The sequence below is a fragment of the Lontra canadensis genome, unplaced genomic scaffold (assembly GCF_010015895.1).
Source record: "Lontra canadensis isolate GAN:19392208 unplaced genomic scaffold, GSC_riverotter_1.0 scaffold2, whole genome shotgun sequence".
Taxonomy (NCBI): domain Eukaryota; kingdom Metazoa; phylum Chordata; class Mammalia; order Carnivora; family Mustelidae; genus Lontra; species Lontra canadensis.
Window position 1 is genome coordinate 44,798,724 of NW_022630996.1, and position 15,378 is coordinate 44,814,101.

Consider the following 15,378-nt stretch of genomic DNA (forward strand, 5'->3'; position numbering starts at 1 on the left):
GGAGTGGAAGCAATTATGGAAAGAAGGGAGGGAGAAGGGAGAAGCAGGCTTCCTGCTGAGCAGGGAGCCCAATGCAGGGCTCTATCCCACAGCCATGGGATCATGACCTGAGCCGAGGGCAGATGCTTAACGACAGAGCCACCCAGGCACCCTTATGATGTTTTAAATATGAGAGTGTATTTTGAATATTACTTGAGACATCTAATTAGGTTTATAAAGCTGCAAAGTTACATAATCAAGACTGTCATAAATGTTAATAGGTTACATATTAGATATGAAATGTGGGGTGGGTTAGCAACTATAGAGAGCCTCTTGCTGAGTGTTGGTAGAGAGAAACAGTTTTTTAAATCATAGTTTCTATTTTGTGGACACTTTGCTTCTTGCCCTACCTAGTCTTTAGTGGTACCTTTAGTCATAATTGTTATTTATCTTGGAGACTAGGGCTAATGGAGAGAACATTTTTTAAAATAACATTACAAAGTGGTAAGGACAAAGAAAAGCTTTATCACCTGGGAAACAGTTTTTCACCTATCTCTTTAAATCCTTATCCTACACTTTATAAAATTCCATTGTTCTGTTTCCCATATAATGCATTGATATTTCCAGTCACATTAAAAAAGTTTTTTTAATTTAAATTTTTTTTTTCTTCCAAGATTTTATTTCAATTCAAGTTAGTTAACATATAGTGTAGTACTGGTTTTAGGAATAGAATTTATTCATCACTTACATGTAACATCCAGTGCTCATCACAAGTGCCCTCTTTAATGCCCATCATCCATTTAGCCCATCCCCCCATCCTAACTCCCTTCCAGCAACCCTCAGTTTGTTATCTCTCTTTTAAAAGACTTTTTATTTCTTTGAGAGAGGGGGAGAGAGAGCATGCACGAGTGGGAGGGGCAGAAGGAGAGGGAGAGAGAATCTCAAGTAGACTCCATGCTGAGTGTGGAGCCTGATGTGGGGCTTGATCTTATGACCCTGAGATCAGGAGCTGAGCCAAAACCAAGAGTCAGGTGCTTAACTGACTGTGCCACCCAGGTGCCCCCTTCAGTTTGTTCTCTATAGTTGAGTCTCTTATGGTTTGCCTCCCTCTCTGTTTTTATCTTATTTTATTTTTTCTTCCTTTCCCCTATGTTCATCTGTTTTTAAAATTCCACATATGAGTGAAATCTTATGGTATTTGTCTTTCCCTGACTGACTTCACTTAGCAGAGTGTACTCTAGTTCCATCCATGTTGTTCCAAAAGGCAAGATTTCATTCTTTTTTTATGGCTAAGTAATGTTCCATTGTGTGTGTGTGTGTGTGTGTGTGTGTGTACCACATTTTCTTTATCCTTTCCTCAGTGGATGGAGATTTGGGCTCTTTCCATAATTGGGCTATTGTTGATAGTGCTGATTAAGGTACATCTGCCCCTTCAAATCAGTATTTTTGTATCCTTTGGATAAATACCTGATAGTTCAGTTGCTGGGTTGTAGGGTAGTTCTATTTTTAGTTTTTTGAGGAATCTCCATACGGTTTTCTAGTGTGGCTGCATGAGTTTGCATTCCCACCAATAGTGTAAGAGGGTTCCCCTTTCTCTGTATCCTCACTCACATCTGTTGTTTCCGGAGTTGTAATTTTCAGCCATTCTGGTGAGGTGTGAGGTGGTATCTCATTGTGGCTTTGATTTGTATTTCCCTGATTATGAGTGACATTGAACATTTCATGTTGTCTGTTAACCATTTGTATGTCTCCTTTGGAGAAACATCTTTTGCCCATTTCTTAATTGGATTATTTATTTATATTCCAAGTCACATATTTAATAATTATTCATTTTATATTTTTCTTAAGATACTTTTATCAAATTTTAAAAACTTGTCATTTGAAAGGATTTTTGGTAAGTTTTATCATATTTAGATTTGCTTTGAACTACCTTGACTTGGTAGTCTAAAATTATATATCTAAAATTGACTTGGTAATCAAAAATTATACTAAAATTATATTATAAATATAATATAAATTATATTATTTCACTTATTAACATTTTATGGCATAGTTTAAAATTTCTCTGAAATTGTAAATTTAATTAAAATATTTCAACATTGTACTGAAGATTTTTGACTCACTATAAAGACAACTAAAATGCTTAAGTATGTTGCTGTCCTAAAAAAGCCAACTAGTGACAAGTCAGCATGACTTGATTTTTCATTCACATTTGTAAATCAGTACTATAATGATTTTCCTTTTTTAAATTACAGCAACAACTGGAAAAGAACTAGTGTGTCTCTTTCATAAACTTGTTTGTCACCTTAGTTTAGTGCAGAGAGTAAGGTAAAATGGAAAATAATGTGCCCCTTTGGCAATAATGAGCTCTTTTGGCAACAGTGTACCTCTCTAAGAAGCCCTTGTGTAATCAAATATCATGGAAGTATTGAAATCCAAGCTTTATGTGTTCTTACATATTTTTTAAAATAAGAATGATATAGAATGTTAGCAGGGGACATGAATATCTTTGAAGTGATCTTAATCCCATTTTTGGAAGGTGCTTTCAAATTACATTTGTGGCAGATAATAGGCTACATTATTCTATATTTGCTACAATAAATTTACCTTTAAAAATTAGAAATGTCTATACTAATTTTCACTGCCCTATATTAGCCACTGCCCTTTACAGTGGCTAATATCTTTCTGCAGATTTAGAAATGAAGATCTTGAGTATGATCTTGCAGTTAAAACATTATGCAGACAGTGAGCATCAAATCAACTAGTCATTAGAGAAGTGCATATTAGGACTGCAGTGAGATAGAACCACATGCCCATTAGAACAGGTAAAATGAAAACTAGTGGCTACCACATGCTGGCAAAGATATGGAGAAACTGAATAATTTGTACATGATTGGTGAGAATGTAAAATGCTATAGTCTGGAAGAGTTTATATCTGGATAATAGCTTGGCAGTATCTCAAAAAACTAAATTTGCAACTATCATATGAACCAATAATCACACTTCTGGACATTTATATTATGGAAATGAAAACTTTTATTTGCACAAAAACCTGTATAAGAATATTCATGGCAGCAATAATCATAAAAAATGAAACAACCCATATTTCCTTTAGTAGGTCAATGGTTAAATAAACTGTGGTATATTCATAACATAGAATACTAGTTTGCAGTAAAAAGGAACAAAGTATTGATACATCTAAGAACTTGGATGGATCTTGAGGATACTATGCTGAGTGAAAAAAGACCATCTCAAGAAGTCATATAATATGTGATTGTATTTATATATCAGTCTCAGAAAGACAAAATTGTAGAGATGGAGAACAGATTAGGGCTTTCCAGGAATTAGGGATGATGGAGATGAAGAAAGTAGGTGTGACTCTAAGGGGGATAGCACGAGGTAGATCTTTGTGATGATGGAGTAGTTGTGTATCTTGATTGTGTTGGAGGTTACAACAATCTACACATGATAAAATGGCATAGAAGAAAACACTCTCTTTGTACCAGTGTCCATTTCCTAGTTTTGATATTGTATTATACTTACCTAAAATGTAACCATTGAGGGAAACTGAAAAAAGAGCACAAGGGCCTCACTGTACTATTTTGTTAATGAAGTAAAATTTCACTTAAAATTAACTGTTTCATATTGTACAATTCAGAGACACTTAGTATATTTAGTCTTGTGCAACCATTAGCTCTATCTAATATAAAAACATTTTTATCCCCCCAAATGGAAACCCATACCCATTAAGACTCTCTGCACCCACATCTTCTTTGTCATAGGCTCTGACAAACACTAATTTGCTTTCTATCTTTATGGATTTATCTATTCTGAATTTTTCATATGAATGGAATCATATATGTGATTCTGGGTTTGAATTCTACTATTTAGTATATTTTTTTGAGGTATAATCATGTTGCTCATGTGTCAATCTTTCATTTCTTTTTATGACTGAATAATATCCCATTGTACAGATATTCCACATTTTGTTTATCAATTTATCAGTTGATGGATATGTGGGTTAACACCTTTTGTTTATTGTGAATGGTGCTGCTGTGAACATTCGTGTGCAAGTTTTTGTTTGAACATCTACTTTCTTTCTTTCTTTTTTTAGGATTTATTTATCCAGGGTCACCTGAGTGGCTCAGTGGTTAAGTGTTTGACTTTGGCTCAGGTCATGATCCCAAGGTCCTGGGATGGAGCCCCTCACTGGGCTCCCTGCTTGGCGGGAAGCCTGCTTCCCCCTCTCTCTCTGTCCCCCGGCTCGTGCTCTCTCTCTTTCACATTATCTCAAATAAATAAATAAAATCTTCCCAAAAAAGATTTATTTATCCATTTAGAGACAGCAAGGTGGGGAGAGGGGCAGAGGAAGAGGGCGAGAAATCCCCAAGCAGATTCCCTGCTCAGTGTTCAGTCTGATACCTCGGTCCCAGGACCCAAAGATCATGAAATGGCACCCCTGAACATCTACTTTCTGTTCTTTGGGGTATATTCCTGGGAGTGGAATTGCTAGGTCATATGGTAATTCTATGTTCAAATTTTTGAGAATTGCTAAACTGTTTTCCATAGTGGCTAAATCTTTTTACTTTCCCTCTGACAGTGTACAAGGATTATAATTTCTCTACATGCTTGCCAACCCTTGTTATTTTACTTTTTGAAAGAAAGCTTGTTACTGCATATTTGAAAGTTGCTAAGAGAGTAGATCTTAAAAGTTCTCATAATAAAAACAGTTTTTTGGGGGGCACCTGGGTGGCTCAGTGGGTTGGGGCCTCTGCCTTCGGCTCGGGTCATGGTCCCAGGGTCCTGGGATCGGGCCCTGCATCGGGCTCTCTGCTCGGTGGGGAGCCTGCTTCCTGCCTCTCTGTACCTGCCTCTCTGCCTACGAGTGATCTCTCTCTCTGTCAAACAAACAAACAAACAAACAAAACAAAACAATTTTTTTGGTAACTACTAATGGTGATGGATGTTAATTAGACTTACTACAGTGATCATTTCACAATATATACAAATATTGAGTCATTATGTTGTATACCTGAAAGTCATATAATGTTATATGTCAGTTATATCTCAAAAAATTATTATGGTCGTCCTCATGGATAGGAAGTGGTATCTCATTGTGGTTTTGATTTGCATTTCACCATAGACTAAAGGTGGTGAGCGTCTTTTCTTAGGCTTGTTGGGTATTTGTATATTCTATTTAGAGAAGCATCTATTCAATTCTTTTTCCATTTTTAAGTTTGGCTGTCTGCCTTTTTTGTTGTTGTTGCTGAGTTGTAAGAGTTCTTTATACATTCTGGACACTAGATCTTTATCTGATACATGATTTGCAAATTTTTTCTCCCATTCTTGGGATTGTCTTTTCACTTTTTGATAATGTCCTTTGATGTGCAAAAATTTTAAATTTTGATGAAGTCTATTCTTTTCTTTGGTTGCTCTTATTTTTAGTGTCATATATAAGAAATTATGGCCAAAAACAAGGTAATGAAAATTAACCCCAATGTTTTCTTCCAAGAGTTTTAGCTTTTATATTTAGGTCTTCAATTTATTTTGAGTTAATTTTTTTGTTTGAGGTGATGTAAGGGTGCAGTTTCATTCTTTTTCATGTGGATAGTCAGTTGTTCCAGTACCTTTGTTGAAGAGACTATTCCTTCCCCATTGCATGGTCTTGGTAACCTTGTTGAAAATCAACTGAACTCTCAGTTCAATTCCACTGATCTATATGTCTACCCGTATGCCAGTACTACAGTGGTTTTAGTTGCTGTAGCTTTAAAGTATATTTTGAAATTGGAATGTTCATTCTCCAATTTCATTTTACTTTTTCAAGATTGTTTTTACTATTTGGAGTCCATTGAAATTCCATATGAATTGTAGGATCAGCTTGTCAATTTCTGTGAAAAGGCATTTGGGATTTTGAGAGGGATTACATCTAAATTGCTTGGGTAGGTATTGTCATCATAATAATATTAAGTCTTCCAATTCACAAACATGAATAATTTCCATTTATTTATGTCCTTTTTAATTTCCTATAGTAATGTTTTATAGTTTTCAGTGTACAAGTCTTGAGTTTCTTTTGTTCAATTAATCCCCGTTTCTTTTGTTAAAAAATTTTTTTTAAGATTTTATTTATTTATTAGACAGAGAGAGCACAAGCAGGGGGAGCAGCAGGCAGAGGGAGAGGGAGAGGGAGAAGCAGACTCCTCAATGAGCAGGGAGCCTGATGCGGGACTCAAATCCCAGGACTCTGGGATCATGACCTAAGCTGAAGGCAGATGCTAAACCTACTGAGCCACTCAGGTGCCCCTCTTTTGTTAAATTAATCCCAAATTATTCTTTTTGATGGTATTGAAAATGGGATTCTTTTAATTTCATTTTCAGATTGTTTATTGTTATTGTGTAGAAATAGAATTGATTTTTTTTAGTCTTGATCTTTTATTCCAAAGCCTTGCTGAATGCATGTATTAGCTCTAATATTAGCTTTTTTGTGTGGATTCTCTAGTGGATTTCCCTACATAGGATCATATCATCAATGAATAGAAATAATTTCACTTCTTCTTTCCTAATTTGGATGCCTTTAATTTCTTTTTCTTTTTTTTTTTAAATATTTTATTTATTTATTTGACAGAGATCACAAGTAGGCAGAGAGGCAGAGAGAGAAGAGGAAGCAGGCTCACCGCGGAGCAGAGAGCCTGATGTGGGGCTCTATCCCAGGACCCTGAGATCATGACCTGAGCTGAAGGCAGAGGCTTAACCCACTGAGCCACCCAGGCGCCCCTTAATTTCTTTTTCTTGACTAGATGTTCTGGGAGTAATGAATGTAAATGACATTTTTGTCTTGTTCCTCCTGATCTTAGTGGAGGATTTTTTAGCCTTTCACCATTGAGTATGCTAGTTGAGGTTTTTTTTTTTTTGTAGATGCCCTTACCAGGCTGAGGAAATTCTCTTCCATTCCTACTTTGTCAAATACTCTTTTCTTCATGAAAGGGTGTTGAATTTTGTCAAATGATTTTTTTTTTTTTGCACTAACCAAGGTGACCTTGTGTTTTCTTTTCTTCATTATATTAATGTAATGTGTTATATTGCTTGATTTTTGTAATGTTGAACCTCTCTTACATTCCTGTATTAAATCATACTTGGTTATGATATATCATCTTAAAATGCTGCTGGATTTGGTTTGTTAATATTTTCTTGAAGATTTTTGCATCTATATTCACAAAGGATATTGGTCTAGAGTGTTCTTATGATGTCTTTGTCTGGCTTTGGTATCAAGGTAATGCTGGCTTCATAGAGTTAGGAAGTATTTCTTCTATTTTTGGAAGAGCTTGAGATGGATTGCTGTTAATACTTTAAATGTTTGGTAGAATTTACCAGTGAAGAGGGAGCATTTAAAAGCCCTATCTACCCACATATCTCCTTTCTCAACAGCTTTCTTCCCAGTCTTTTTTTTTTTTTTTTTAAGGTTTTACTTATTTATTTGAGAGAGAGCAAGAGAAAGGGAGAGAGCATGCACTATTGGGTACTCCTCCTTCCCAGGATTTTTAGTCTGGCTGTTGCTTTTCCTGACCATTATCCCTAGTTCCAGGCTGCTCTGGTCCAATGCTTTTGCCTTTAAATGCTTCCAGCATATGCCACTTAGGAAGCTTCCTAGCCCAGGGCATATCACTATATATTGGGCAAAACAAAAGGCAACCCTTTGTACCAGTCTTTTAAGGAGCCACCAGACAGATTGAAGCAGTTACAGTTCTTTGAGAATAAGGTCCCTATTGCTTTCTGTGTCACTAGCAACCTGCACCAAGAATTCAGGCTTCTCTGTCTTCATGGCCACTGCTGGTTGGAGAAGTTTGGGATTGAAGATGAGTGATTTAAAATGTCCCAGTGCTTGCTTACCACAATACAGAAGCTTCTTTCTTCACCAATCTTAAGAGAATTCTACAACAGTTTATTCGACAGTTTTTGGCAGCTTATTAGTTTTTGTGGAGAGATAGAGCTCTGAAATTCTCCACTCCTCCATTTTTGGTGACATTATTTCTGTACTATAGTTTGCAACTTCCTATAAATCTATGGGTGTTTTGAAATAAGAAGTTTAAAAAATTATCCTAATTCTCTGACCTTCTAAGGGAACAGGCTATGATAAATTCATAGAAAAATAGTCTTTGTGGTTGTGTGCAGATATTAGCTATAGAAAGTACTTTCTTCTCTTCTGAATAATTTGGTTTAGAATATGACAGCAACAGAGGAATTGATAGAAGGAGGTAGAGATTATTGGGACTATTGGGTGGCTCAGTCAGTTAAGTGTTTGCCTTCAGCTTCGGTCATGATCCCAAGGTCCTGGATCTAGTCCCATATCAGGATCTAGTCTCCTTACTCAGCAGGGCAACTCCTCCCTCTGCCTGCTACTTCTCCTGCTTGTGCTCCCTCTCTGTCTGATAAATAAATAGAAATAAAATATTAAAAAAAAGAAAGAGCTAGAGATTATTACCCTAATTTGAAGATCTCTAAATTTTAGTGTGTCCTTTCTTGTGTTCCTAGTTCTTATCATATTTACATCTCGTTTTGATGAGATTAATGTCAGTCTTCTTTGTCTTAATTTGGGCATCACCTGGATATACCCTTTTGTGGATCTTGAAGAGGTAGTTATGATATGGTAGAATGGAATTTGAAGGATATTTTATGACTATCTTCTATATTGAAAGGAAGGTAAATAGATATGACTAGCTAGTCAGGCAGATACAATTGGATTTAATTAGAACCCAGCATGGGGCACCTGGGTGGCACAGTCGGTTGAATGGGAGACTCTTGGTTTTGGTTTAGGTTGTGATCTCAAGGTCATGAGATCGAGCCCCATGTGGGGCTCTGCACAGTCTGCTTAAGACTCTCTCCCTCTCTCTTTGCCCCTTCTCCATCCCTGATGTTCTCTCTCTTCCCTATCCCCACAAATAAATAAATAAATCTTTAAAAAAGAACCCAGCTTAATTACTTTTCATTAGTGATTATCCACATTTTTTTTTAACTTATCTTCTCCCTTAACACTTGCCACTTCTTTGTAGAGAATAAAGTAAAAGTCCATAGTTATTCATTTTGGAATTAGCTTTCAAATTCTTGGTTCAAGTTGGAGTCAAGAAATCTGAGCGATTTTGAAAACTTGTTGAACTTGCTTAACTGATATGTGTCAGCTTTATTATATTGACATTAGCTATAAAATATGCATAAAATATGATAGATTTATTTTTAAAAAGAGCTTGCAGTGTATGTAAATAGGGACTATTCATTAACTTAAGAGATCTTTCTGGAATATCTCCTACCTGACAGGTACTGGACTAGGTGCTAAGAATAGAATGTGGGCAAAACCAGATTTAGTTTCTGCTCTTAAAACACAGTACAGGGGTACCTGGGTGGCTTAGTCAGCTAAGAGTCTGCCTTTGGGTTGGGTCATGATCCCAGGGTCCTGGGATCAAGCCCTGCATTGGGTTCCCTGTTTGGCGGGGAGCCTGCTTTTCCCCTCTCCCTCTGTGGCAACTCCTGCTTGTGCTTGTTCTCTCTCTCTCTCTCAAACAAAATCTTTAAAACAAAAACAAAACAAAAATAGTACATCTCTGCTTAGTATACTATGTTACAAAAACAGAGGGCCCATTAAGTCTCTCCAGCAACAATTTATTTCTTGCCTGTATTACCTGTAGGTGATTGTTAATTAGTTGTCACTTGGTCTACATGCCTCTCATTCCAGGATAAATAAGTAGCCTTTATCTGGGACATTTGGGTGTTCCCTCATTCTCTGCTCTCTAGCCATATGGATTTCTTTATTTTCCTTGAACAAACCCAATGATTCATTCTCCAGAGCCTTTTCCTGTAACATTCAATTTGCCTGGCACACTTTATTATACACCATACAACACCATCTCATCATGTCCTAGTTAACTCGTACTTAGTTAAATCTCAGCTGAAGTGTCAGTTACTTAGGGAAACTTTTACTGACCCCCAAGTTTGTCTGCTTACACTAATTCAAAGTGATCAGCCAGTAATTGAATTGATTATTAGAACAAAAATCAGTACTCTTTAGAGGATTGTAACACTCTTTAGAGGATTACAACAGCTCTATAATTTATCATCCATAATGTCCAGTTTGTAAGCAAAGTTCATAGTCATGCAAAGGAGGAAGAAAATGAAACTCAAGAAAAAAGAACAGCCAATAGATATCAACTCCAAGATGGTTCATAAATTGGACTTAGCAGAGAAAGTTTTTAAAGCAGCTATTATAAGTATGCTGAAAAAATAATGCTTAAAGATTTAAAGGAAGATAAGACCTTAATGAATTAATAGATACGGAATATCAGAAAAAGAGGAAAGTGAAAAAAGAAAACAAAATGGAAATCCTAGGTCTGATTTCCAGTGAGAAATTCCTTTTATGAATGTGAGGGTGATCTGGTTGTGACTAGGCTTGATTTGGCTGATCTGACTGGCTAGGCAGTGTCCTTTTCTTCCCTTACTGCTCTGAGTGCATCCCTCACAAAGCTGTGTGCTCTGTCGAAGAGGACGACCTTCCCCAGTAGTGGAGGACCATTCTTCTGTCAAGGGTATACAAGTAGCTATGCTCCCCTGCTAGAAGTTCCAAATAATCTCTCAAGGTCCATTTGTAGGAGAATGTAGAGTAGTCAAGTTTCCAAGACTCTAGACACATACAAATGAGGTGCTGCATATGGCATTCTTCCTTTCATTAAAAAAAAAAAAAAAAAAGAAAGAAAGAAAGAAAAGAAAAGAAAAAGGAAAAAAGAAAAATTTCTTGTATGAACTTAATAGATTGGAGATAGCAGAATAAAGAGTACACATCAGTAGAAATCATCCAATTTAGGAAACACAGGAAAAAAAGATTGAAGGAAAATTAACAAAACCTCTGGGATCAGTGAAAAAATATCAAAGAGTCTTACATATGTGTAATTGGAGTCCCAGAAGAGGAGAGTGACAATGATAGGAAGTATATTTGAAGATATAATGAATGGGATTTTCTCAAATTTGATCAAAAACATTGCTTTACTGATCTAAGGAACTCAGCTAGCGCCAAGCAGGATGAATTTAAAGAAAAACACACATAAAGGTGCAGCTGGGTGGCTCAGTTGGTTAAGCATCTGCCTTCAACTCAGGTCTTGATCCCAGAGTCCTGGGATCAAGTCCCCAGCTGGGCTCCCTGCTCAGCAGGGAGTCTGCTTCTCCTTCTGCCCCTCCCCTACTTGTGCTCTCTCTTACAAATAAATAAATAAAATCTTTCTAAAAAGGAAAGAAAAACACACAGAGGCTTGTCATAGCTAACCTGCTGAAAACCAAAAATAAAGAGAAATGTTGGTAGGAGCCTATTTCAGATATTCCATGGCACCCGTGTATTAGATGATTCACTGGAACTCAGAGGACTCAGAGGCAGTTATACCTGCTATATTCTATTACAGTGAAAATATGTAAAGCTGGATCAGTAAAGGGAAAAAGATGCATCAGCTAAAATCAGAAGGCAACCAGGTGTAAACTTTCATAGTTCTCCCTCCTGGTGGTAGCATAGAACACACTTTTTTCTCCTGCACGGTATTCTAGCAACACATAGGAAGTACTTGTCCCCAGATCACCAAAACTGCCACAAAAAGAAATAGAAAATTTTAAATAGCTCTACATCTGTTAAAGAAATTGAATTCTTTGCGTAGGTAATGATGTTTTAGATAAGACCCAGAAAATACTAACCATGAAAGAAAAAAAATGACAAATTGGACTTCATCATAATTAAAACCTGCTGTTTTAAAAAACACCATTAAGAAAATAAAAAGGCAAGTCACAAGCCAGGAGAAAATACTTGCAAAATAGAATTCATTTTATATTAAGAACACTTAAAACTCAATAAGACATATAGTCCAATTAACAAAAAGTCAGAAACCTGTAAAAACACTTCACAAAAGAAGATAAATTATTGGCCAATAGGTACATGAAAAGATATGCAACATTAGTCATCATAGAACTGTAAACTAAAACCATGAAACACTAGAATAGTTAAAATTTTAAGACCAAATATTGAGGAAGATTAGAGGTATTGAAAATCTTACAGTTTATTGCTGGAAGTATAAAATGGTAGAGCCATTTTATAGTTTGGTACAGTTGGCTGTTGGTGGTGTTGTGTATATGTATATAAAGTTAAAACATATGTTACTATATGACCTAGGAATTTTACTCATAGGTGTTTCACCATAAATAAAAATGTTTCCACAAGATTTGTATATAAATTTTTCCAGTTGCTATTGTTGTGTAACTGTCACAAATTTGACATAAATAAAGCCATTTTGTCACACTCACGGATTCTATAATTAAGAATTTGAGGAAAGACAGATGAAGATGGCTTTTCTCTTTTCCTCAATGTCTGTGGCTTTAGCTGAGAGGGCTCAAAGGCTAGGGATGGCTGGGGGCTGGAATTACCTGAAGACTTGCTCACTCTTAAGTTTGTCTGCCAGTTGATGCTGACTGTTAGCTGGGATCCAGTAAGATTGTCAGCAGAGAATAGCTACATGTGGACTCTCCATGTAAGTTAGTCCTTGGGCATTTTCATAATACAGTGGATAGATATCAAGAATGATGGTCCCCAGAGAATCAGGTGCAAACTCTATCAACTTGTATGACCTAGCCGTAGTACTGAGCTTACTTACATTCAAGGGAAGGTTACATTGATTCCACTTCTTGATGAAAGGTGTGTCCAAGTTATCTTTTAAGGAGATTATGTTGTGGTTATCTTCAGAGAATACAGTCTGCCACATGAATGTTTATAGTAGCTTGATTCATAATAGCCCGTATGTCCATCAGGAGGTAAATAGGTAAAATTTTGTGGTATAGTCATGCAAGTCAGCAATGAGAAAGAACAAGCTATAGATACACTCAACAGCATGAATAAATCTCAAAAACAAGCTGAGAAGATGAAGCCAGAATCACATGTACATCGCGTATGATTCCATTTGTTTGAAGTTCTTGTGCATGCTGAGTAATCTATAATGATAGAAATCAAATCAGTAGTTCCTTGGGATGGGGGTTGGAGGATTGACTGGAAAGGATGGATATATAGAACTGAATGTTGTAATGTGTATATTTTATTATATATAAATTATACCTCAAAGTTGATTTTTAAAAACTAAAAAAAAATTGTAAGGGCAGTTAGGAATTAGAAATGAGTATACAACTCTTTTGAGGAGTTTTAATGTAAAAGAGGAACAGAGATGTGAAAATAGCTGAAGAGGAAATGAGGTAGAGAGGGAGAAATTTAGGGAGGAGAGGCTTGTTAAAGTGATTTTGTTAGGTAGGCAAGAGAGGATGTTTGTAGTGCATCTTCAAAGGCTTGGCCTCAGGATCACGGACAATTCATTTAGTTAACAGAAGGGAAGATGGAGTGTAAAGATACAGATGCTTTTAGGTAGGTAGACATTTGAGAATTCGTGGAAGTTCTCTTCTGATCAGTGAGTTAGGAATTAAGATTATCATCTGCGAGTAACAATGGGAAGAAGGTTTTAGAGTTTTGAGTATCTGGAAGAATGTATTAAACAATTAAGTAGGAAAATGGGAAAGTGAACAGACTGTAGGGAACTGCATGATTGCCAGGCAACATTAAGGGTATACTTAAGGTTCTTGGTCATAACTTTTTAAGTGTTGTTTTAGTTGTTTTTTCCACCTTGTTCAGCTGCATGGTTGCTGACGTGCACCACGTGGAGAGTTGCATTTCACCAGGGTTGTATTTTTGCCAAGGGAATAAAACAATCAAGGGCAAAGTAGTTGAAGGAGTATATTCAAATGGTGATTAGAATTAACCAAAGAATTTGAAATGGGCAAGGAGAGAAAGGAGAATATTGGGAAGTGACATTATATCCTGGTATGGTCAAAAGTTTTTGGGGTCTGAGTGCATAAAAGGATGTATTGAAAAGATAGGAAAGGTCAGAGGTCAGCGGGGGAAGACAATGGTTTCTCAAAGTATCATTTGGGGACTTTTGGGGGTCCCTAAAATCCTTTCGTGTATTCTATAAGCTTAAAACTATTTTCATAATATTAGGACTTTTATTTGTCTTCTCACTCCTATTAATGGGTATACAGTAGTGCTTTCCAAAGGTTACATGGTAAGTGATGACTAATGGGATATATGCTTATAAGTTCTTGTGTTTTAAAAATTTCTGTTTTATTTTTGAATGTAGTAAATACCAATAGATATTAACCTACATAAATAAAAAGCTGTTTCAGAGCCTCAATAATTTTTAAAAAATAACTTTATGAACAACTTTAGATTTATAGAAAAGTTGCAAACATAGTACAGAGTAGTCCCATATATCTCATACCCCAGTTCAGTTTCTCTTAATGTCATTCAAAGAATGTGCATTTGTCATTACTAATTACATTGCTCTTAACTAAATTCCAGACTTTATTAGGATCTCACTAGTTTTTTCATTACTGTCTTTTTACTTCTAGGATCTAATCCAGGTTACCATATTGTATTCAGTTGTTTTCATGTCACCTTAGTCTCTCTGGTCTATAAGAGTCTCACAGTCTTTTTCTGTTTTTGTTTGTTTGTTTTTTAGGACCTTGTTACTTTTGAGGAATATGTATCAGATATTTTTGTAGAACATCCCTCAAATGTTTCTCTAATGTTTTCTCATTATTATACTTGGTTTATAGGTTTTTTGAAAGAATACCACAGGGGTAAAGTGCCCTTCTCATCATATCAGGGGTACATAATATTCACATGACATCTCAGGTGAGGTGAATCTTGATCAAATCAGTGTTTGCCAGATTTCTCCACTATAAAGTTACTATTTTCCCCTTTTGATACTCTATTCTTTGGAAACAAATCACTATGTCCAATCCATTGTCTGTAGGAAGACAGGGACTAAACTCTTCCTGGATATATCTTTTGGAATTCTTCTGAGAGGAGAACTTGTCTCTTGCTCTCTAACTTTTGTTTATTTATTTATTTCATTGTGGACTCATGTATGTTTATTTTATACTGTGGGTAATAATTCAGTTCTATGTTATTTGTTATGTTGCTCAAGTTATTCCAGCTTTGGCCATTGGATATTCTTTCAGGTTGGTTTAATATCTTAAAGTGTAAAATGGCCCTGACCAAGTGTTTGAGAATAGCTGGTCTAGGTCATGATCATAGGGTTGAATAGCTGAGGCAGGGAAGAAGACAATGTGGTTGGAAGAGATTTTTAGGAATTAAGAGTTCAGGGTGTGAGAAAATAACCAACAAGAATTCCAATTTCTATCTATCTATCTATCTATCTATCTATCAGAGAGAAAGGAAGAGAGCACAAGTAGGAGGGGCAGAGGGAGAAGGAGAGAGAAACTCAAGCAGACTTCTCACTGAGTGCAGAGCCCGACTTGGGGCTGGATCTCATGAACCTGAGA

The 15,378-nt window shown here is 36.1% G+C and overlaps 1 protein-coding gene across 6 annotated transcripts in view; it reads left to right on the top strand.

Annotated features, from left to right (window-relative positions):
* Positions 1 to 15,378, top strand: part of FAM126A (family with sequence similarity 126 member A) — a 126,851-nt gene that overhangs the window by 28,931 nt on the left and 82,542 nt on the right. Inside the window, exon 1 of one of the 6 annotated variants that reach the window (XM_032873415.1) lies at positions 5,809 to 5,918. The exons of 4 other annotated variants lie outside the window; for them this stretch is intronic. The gene's annotated coding sequence lies outside the window, so the exon portion shown is untranslated. Of the gene's footprint in view, positions 1 to 5,808; positions 5,919 to 14,677; positions 14,726 to 15,378 lie in introns of those variants that run through there. One more of the 6 variants, XM_032873429.1, reaches the window with a different exon arrangement.